This window comes from Pantherophis guttatus, chromosome 1 (genome assembly GCF_059756535.1).
Source record: "Pantherophis guttatus breed Tessera chromosome 1, ASM5975653v1, whole genome shotgun sequence".
NCBI lineage: Eukaryota > Metazoa > Chordata > Lepidosauria > Squamata > Colubridae > Pantherophis > Pantherophis guttatus.
The window spans coordinates 187,064,253-187,071,955 of NC_142063.1; the positions used below are offsets into that span (position 1 = coordinate 187,064,253).

The 7,703-nt window shown below is 47.3% G+C and overlaps 1 pseudogene; it reads left to right on the forward strand.

Annotated features, from left to right (window-relative positions):
• Positions 1 to 4,236: 4,236 nt before the first annotated feature.
• On the forward strand, positions 4,237 to 4,895 carry LOC148116692 (uncharacterized; annotated as a pseudogene).
• Positions 4,896 to 7,703: the final 2,808 nt, after the last annotated feature.

Consider the following 7,703-nt stretch of genomic DNA (forward strand, 5'->3'; position numbering starts at 1 on the left):
GCTAGAAAGAGTTCATGCTGGTAGCGAATGTTAAAATAGAAACTAAAAGAGCAGAGGCATTTAAAAGAAAACAGCTATCTACATTGTATTACACATCACTAGTCAAAGAATGGAAGTAGAATTTAGGTTACAGTGAGTGATAAATCAGAAACCCAGGAGAAAGAGAAGTGGTTAAACCTTGGATCAATCATGGGGAAGTGTGGGTGGGAAGAGAAGGAGGAAGGCTGACTCAAAATTCAGAGAATGAGAACTTAAAAAGGAATGAATGACAAGCAGAAACACTTCTGATATCTTCAGCTTCAAATCTCTGCCTAGGCTCAGTTATATTTTTTTCTAAATAAGTCTTTCTTGCTAGCATACTTCATGTTGGAAGATTTCTTTTACAGAATAAATGAAATGAGCACCAATTTGGGCAACATCTGTTCACTCATTTATATATAGATGGGACCCCCATGAAGCTCTAATGACAAAAGGATGCAAACATTCAGAAAATCCAAAAGGGGATGAATTATTTTTCACAAGGGGATACATAAAAGTTCCCAAAATGTTTGCAGAAAAAGAAAGCAATTTTTCCAGATGCTAACTTATCATTGCAGAAACGAGAGTTGCATCTGTGCTCTCTTAGCTACTTTACTGAAAACTAATAGACAGTTACATTATCAGAGACCTTATTCTAGACCAATGTAAACGTTTAAAAGGACTGGTATCTAGAACAAAGGTTTCTGATTGAAATATTTTGACTTTTGGTTCAAAAAGGCATCCTTCTGCAATATTACCTTGCTGCTTGACTGATCAAAGGAACCAGACATTCTGAAATATATTGGGACTAAATCCAAGTAGAATTCTTGTAATTTGCAGACACAATCATTTTATAGATTCATTTAAAAATTAACTCTTAAATGGTAGCTGGTGGTTTATTAAAATCTATTTATCAGATCTTTATTACTTTTCTCAGATGATACACATATTTTCTTGCTCATATTCCAGACTGTGAAACAGGTGGTAGATTAAAACATCTCTTCAAACATTCCTTCAGATGTTTAAAAAGTACTGTTACTTTAATAATTCCTCAAAATATTTGTGAGTAACTGACATCACTGAGATGAGGTCTGTGACATGTTGCAATCAATGAAAAGGCAATCTGTTTCTCACTGTCAGCTGACTTTAAAAGGTTTCCAAAGATATTTACTGGTTGAAAAATTACAACACATTTCTGGAATCTCATAAAACTGTATGTGGACCCTTCATTTATCACTTCCTGTGACATTAATCAAATTTTGATGAAACTATTTTAAAAGCAGAATTTTAAAAATATATTCAATCCAATAAAGATAATGTGATTTGTCCCATCAGTGATTTTTATTTAACAAAAATGTTGAACTGAAAGCACAATAGAGTGAGTTTTGGGGGATGTAGATATAATCGATCTCTAATTCCAGTAAGACATATATGGAAGAACAAGAATTCAGGAAAATCTATTTTCTCTGTATGGTATATTTATTCAAGGAAGTATGAAAAATAATTGCAAATAGAATTTAAAGTTGCGTAGAAATTGTATTCCTTTGCCTGCAGATGCAATTTCCTGCTCCAACTTCTCCCCTTCTATTAACTCAGAGGCAGCAGGCAAATCATTATGACTGGTAGGCCTCAGAGTTGCTTGGTCTATTTTGTTGCTACTTTGTGCATGAACTGAAGACTCAGCTGCCTCGGAAGATAAACAGTATGCCTTCTCTTTTCTTCCCAAAGTTCTCCCTTTCTTTCTGGGGGTGGGGAAACCCTTCCTCTTGATACTCAGACAAGCCATAAAGGGCCCTAAGGCTGCTATCCAGGTTGCAGCTGAGGCAGAAGGAAGGGTGAAACCTCTCATCATGAAGTAATCAATCACTCCTCCACCCCTATAACTAATCAGATTGTTGTGACATCCCAGTATTTCAGTGAACTTCATGAGGTTCTAGGAAAGGCTAAGGGGAAAACATGTTCAGTCAGATACAACCAGTTTTCTGTCACTAGAACCTGGCCTCCAAATCAGGGGTTCCATGGTTTATTTTTTAATTAGCAGATTCTGGGGTGGGGTGGGGGGGGTGGAAATGGAAACCCTTGGTCCCCATTACAAGTAGTAGCAGCAGCAGCAGAGCTGCCTTAGACGGGCAAAGGAGGTGATGCAGGGATGAAGTTCAAAATTTTCCCCTACCGGTTCTGTGGGCATGGCAGGGTAAGGATACTGCACAATGTCCATTCCCACCCCACTCTGAGGCCAGCTAGAGGTGGTATTTGCCGGTTCTCCGAACTACTCAAAATTTCCACTACCAGTTCTCCAGAACCTGCTGAATTTCACCCCTGAGGTGATGGCAATGGGAGACCAGTTTCCTGTGCATGTGTTGATTCCCTCTAGATCGGGGTGTCACACACAAGACATGCCTATCCCAGCTCCACGAAGGGAAAAATGTGGTACATCATGTGGCGGCAACATGATGCCACAAGTTTGACATCCGTGCTCTAGGTAAGTGAGGTGCCTTATCCTAGGGGCCTGTGAAGCCTGTATGAGCTCCATTCTGTCTTCCTTTTCCCTGCCCCAGCAGTTTTGCTTCTGCCACCTCTCTCCAAATCCTTCCTCTAATATGACTGCCAGGCCATCAGTGCCCCAATTTCCTGTGTTTCCAGCAGTTGTATTGGAGACGCAACGAGCAGCAAAGGAATTCCCTCAGCTAAGATTTCTTTCTTGGAGACGTGCCTTGGAAGCCTTAAGATATGTTTAGTTTAGTCTGATTATGCAAACTCGAATCAGAGGAGTCCTAGTTTGGTGGAGCCTTCAAGGCTTTCATGCAGGTTCAAGTTCTAGGGCATGCTGAGTTGTAGAGTAGCCACCCTTTTTCAAGGAGCTAGAACATAAGGATCTGTGAAACTCATTGATTTAAGATGGAATGTTTGGAAATCTCCAGAATATTTTACTCCCACTCTAGACCATGTAATTCTGGTCAGATTTTGGCAGTTTCTGAGTTTGTTACTGCCCCCTTTCAGCATGTCACCCACCAGCCTGCATGAAAGCCTTGAAGTCAGGATGCTGTAGGACCGTGATGGCGAACCTATGGCATGCGTGCCACAGGTGGCATGCGGAGCCATATCTGTGGGCACGCGAGAGTTGCCCTAGCTCAGCACCAGCGCGGATGTGCACGCCAGCCGATTTTTCAGGCCTTCTGGGCCCACCGGAAGTCAGGAAATGGGCTGTTTCCAGCCTCTGGAAGGCCTCTGGGGTGGTGGGGAAGGACATTTTCTCCCTCCCCAAGCTCCAAGAAAGCCTCTGGAGTCTGGGGAGGGCGAAAAATGGGCCTACCAGGCCCACTGTGCCATTGCGTGCCAAAAGCGGGGATCGCGCAGGGGGGGTTGCATGCGCATGTGCAGGGGGCGGGGCGCATTGAATTATGGGTGTGGGTGCGAGCACGCACGACCCCCCCCATTCCCCCCACTTTTGGCACACGGCGGCAAGAAGGTTAGCATCACTGCTGTAGGACTTTCTGAGCTTCTCTAAATTGGTTTGTTTGTTCCTCTTCCAACACCACAGCTGGGCATCTCCTAAATTAAATAATCTGGAATAAGGAAACATTTGAGTAGATATCAGGCCAGAAATAGGCCCAGAGAGCAGGGAGGCAGACTTTACCATGATTATTGAATAACTGAACTAAAGTGGCTGCTAGGCAGTCGTACTTCTTATTTCAAGTAGAAGAGGGAGGGAAGTGATGGAAAGTACAGGTTGTGGATAGAGTCAATGTAAACGAGAAAACACTGGGGCTGCAGATAGCACATCTGTTGTGAAGGCACAAAGGACATTCGAGAGGACAGAAAGGCAAATGAGCACCTCTATTAGAATCTCTCGTCAGTCTGGTTTTCAGGAGGTATCCTGGACACCTGATTTGGGGCTTACAGTGTTATGTATATAGTTTTGGCGGGAAAGTTTGAATGTAATTGCTCTCAGCTGATTGGCTTACTGACAGGACTGTAAGGTATATAAAGTGAGCTGTTTCCCTGGGTCAGTTGCTGGATTCATACCATGAAGTAAAGAGCTGTTGTTACTCACGACCTGGCTTCTGTGTCCTCATTCACCCTACTTAACATTGGCAACGAAGGTGGGATTTTGAGACAAGAAGCTAAGAGAAGAGCTGAAGCCACGAAGCAACAGAGAGAGCTGAAACAGAGAATCCAGCCAGGCGGATGAGCGGAGCACCCAGAGAGACAAACACGATGTCTGCTTACGTGCCGCCAATGCCTTTCGACCCTGCCAGAGAGAAATGGGGGTCATACATGGCTCGATTCGAATGTTTCCTGGTGGCCAGCGACCCACAGGGGCTCTCAGACAACAGGAAAAGAGCTCTTTTCTTAAGCCATTGCGGACTCGAAGTGTTTGACATGGCCGAGTCACTATCTGAACCGACCCAGTTCAGACCGTATCGTGGCAAGCTCTACAGGCCGCGCTGAAGGCACACTGTGCCTCGGCGCCTTCCAAATTTGTACAGAGGTACGAGTTCCGCCAGCGACTGCAGCGAGAGGGAGAACCGATCAGCATGTACCTGGCTGCCTTGAGCAAGGCTGCGATGCACTGTGAGTACTGAGACCTCAATGACACGCTCCTAGAGCAACTAATCTGTGGCTTGAGAGATATTCGCCTACAGAAAAGACTGCTTGCCCAGGCAAACCTAACACTCCACATCACGCTTGACGAGGCTAGGGCTCACGAGTCCTCCACAAAGGTTGCAGAGACACTACAGAGACCAGCTCAAGCAAGGTCAACACAACAGTCAACCCCAGTACACCGCGAGACAGTCCAAACCGAAAGTGAGGAAGAGTCGGACGAAGACGTCTTCCGGATTGAGAAATACCGACAGAACCAGAGAGACCACTGAAAAGCCTGTGTGAGCTGCAGAGGGTCCCACCATCGCCAGACCTGCAAGTTCAAGGGTGCCATTTGCAGATGCTGCGATAAGAAGGGTCACTTGGCAAGGGTCTGCAGAGCTACTCAACCAGCCAGCCACAAGTCACGAGGCGCCTCCAGCCAACCAGAGCCAGCACCACAGAGAAGGACCAACAAGCAGAGTGACTACAGGAAGGGTGCGAAATTCGAAAGCCACGAGACCTGCACCATCAGCATTGGCCAGGCAAGCACAGCGCTGGTGAAAAAGGTATACACCATGGTCGAGATTGAAGGAAGCGAGTGCAAGATGGAGATCGATACTGGCTCGCCGCTAACCATCATGTCCTGGTTCAACCTAAGGAAGGCTGTACCCAACATTAAGAAGCATCAGCTATGATAGCAGAGGCTCAGACTACGCGGGCAATCGCATCCCAGTGGAAGGAATTGGTGTGTTCCAGGTCGAGTATGGGGAATACCGGAAGAAGCTACCCCTCACTGTGCTCAGCAAGAATCTTCCAAGTCTCCTGGGCCTGGACTGGTTTAACGCCCTGGGGATGGGGTTCACTGAAGTCTGCAACGTGAGCAGCCACAACGTAAGCAACACTCTGAAGGATGACCTGATGCGGGAGTTCCAGGACGTGTTTGAGGAACAGCTCAGCAAGTATGTGGGCACCTCTATCTCGTTTAACCTCGACCTCAATGTCGCCCCAATTCGGCTAAAGCCCAGGAGGGTACCCTTCGCCCTAAAGCCAAAGATAGACATTGAGCTAGACAAACTAATTAAGCAAGGGGTGCTAGTTCCTGTCGACCATGCCAAATGGGAGACCCCAATTGTGACCCCAGTTAAGCCTGACAGGTCTGTGCGCATCTGCGCCAGTTATAAATGCACGATTAATAAGGCTCTCCAACAGAGCGCTTAACCAGTACCTATCGTGCACCATTTGCTCCATTCCCTGGGCCCTGGCAAGATTTTTCCTAAACTCGATCTTGCGCAGGCATACCAGCAGCTGCCGGTAGATGGCGCTACCTCAGAGGCACTGACTATAGTAATGCACAGAGGTGCCTTCAAATGTACTAGGCTCCAATTCAGAGTCAATATAGCTCCAGGGCTATTTCAGAGTACAATGGAGCGGCTGCTGCAGGGCCTATCAGGGGTCGTTCCCTATTTCGATGATGTTCTCATCACGGCAGAAGATGAGCAGCAATTGGGGGACAGACTGAGAGAAGTACTAACAAAATTCAGGAGCGCTGGCCTAAGGGCAAAACGCAACAAATGTATGATCGCAGTCCCCTCTGGGGAATTCTGGGGTACCAGGTAGATGGAACTGGCATTCACCCCACTGAGAGTAAAATCAGAGCGATCCGAGAGGCACCCACCCCCAAAAACAAGGCGGAACTACAGGCGTTTTTGGGTCTCCTAAATTTCTACGCCATTTTCCTAAGGGACAAGGCAACGGTAGCGGAACCCCTGCACCGGCTGTTGGCAAAGAATATACCATGGGTCTGGGGAAAAGCGGAGTCTGCTGCATTTGCTGCTGTAAAGAAACTCTTATCTGCAGAAAGTTTTCTGATACAATACAATGCCACGCTTCCCCTTGTGTTAGTCTGCGATGCATCCCTGTTTGGAGTAGGGGCCGTGCTGAGCCACAGACTACCGAATGGACTAGAGGCACCCATTGTTTATTATTCCCGCACCCTGTCCAGCACTGAGCGGAACTACAGCCAACTGGACAAAGAGGCTCTAGTAGCTGTATCTGTGGTTAAGAAGTTCCATGAATATTTGTTTGGCCAGGACTTCGAACTTGTCACAGACCATCGGCCGCTTTTGGGCCTCCTGGCAGGGGACTATCCGACTCCTGCTGCCTTGTCTCCCAGGATGACACGCTGGGCAATCTTCCTAGCGGGGTATTCATACTGCCTGGTACACCGACCAGGACTGAGTTTGGGGCATGCTGATGCCCTCAGCCACTGCTCATTACCAGACATCATAGAGGACCCCACACCTGGAGTTCCAGTCTTACTCATTGACGGGTTGGACTTGGGGCCTCTCACTTCTGCGGAAGTGGCGAGAGCCTCTGCCAAAGACCATGTGTTAAAGACAGTCATGAGTTGGGTCACAAGGGGATGGCCGGGAAAGACTGAAGGCAGGGAATTCAAATGTTTTGTCAATAAACGCAACGAATTAGTCATGCAAGGGGGTTGCTTATTGTGAGGCGATGGGATCATTGTTCCCTTGTGCCTAAGGGAAAAGGTTTTACGGTTGTTGCATGAGGGACACCTGGGGATTGTGAGAATGAAGGGGCTGGCCAGGAGTTATGTATGGTAGCCTCAAATGGACAATGACATCACTGAGTGGGTGGGGAAGTGCCAACCCTGCCAAGAGTCCAGGCCAGATCCCCCCACAGCACCTGTAAGAGAATGGGAACGTCCCCAGGGTCCCTGGTCAAGAATCCATATAGATTTTGTGGGCCCCTGTCACGGCCAAACCTTCCTGGTCGTAGTTGACGCCTACTCGAAATGGCTCGAGATCAGGCTAATGAAATCCACTACCACTGATGCGGTAATCAGAGTGCTCAGGAAGTTATTCGCCACCCGTGGATTACCGGACACGCTGGTATCACACAACGGGCCCCAATTCACTGCCACACAGTTTGAGGGGTACCTGGCAGAGCTAGGAATCAGGCATGCACTGTCTGCCCCGTTTCATCCGGCCAGTAACGGACAGGCTGAAAGATTCGTGAGAACGGCTAAGGAAGCATTCTCACGATTAGGCCCTGGGGACTGGCAAGCTAGGGTACAT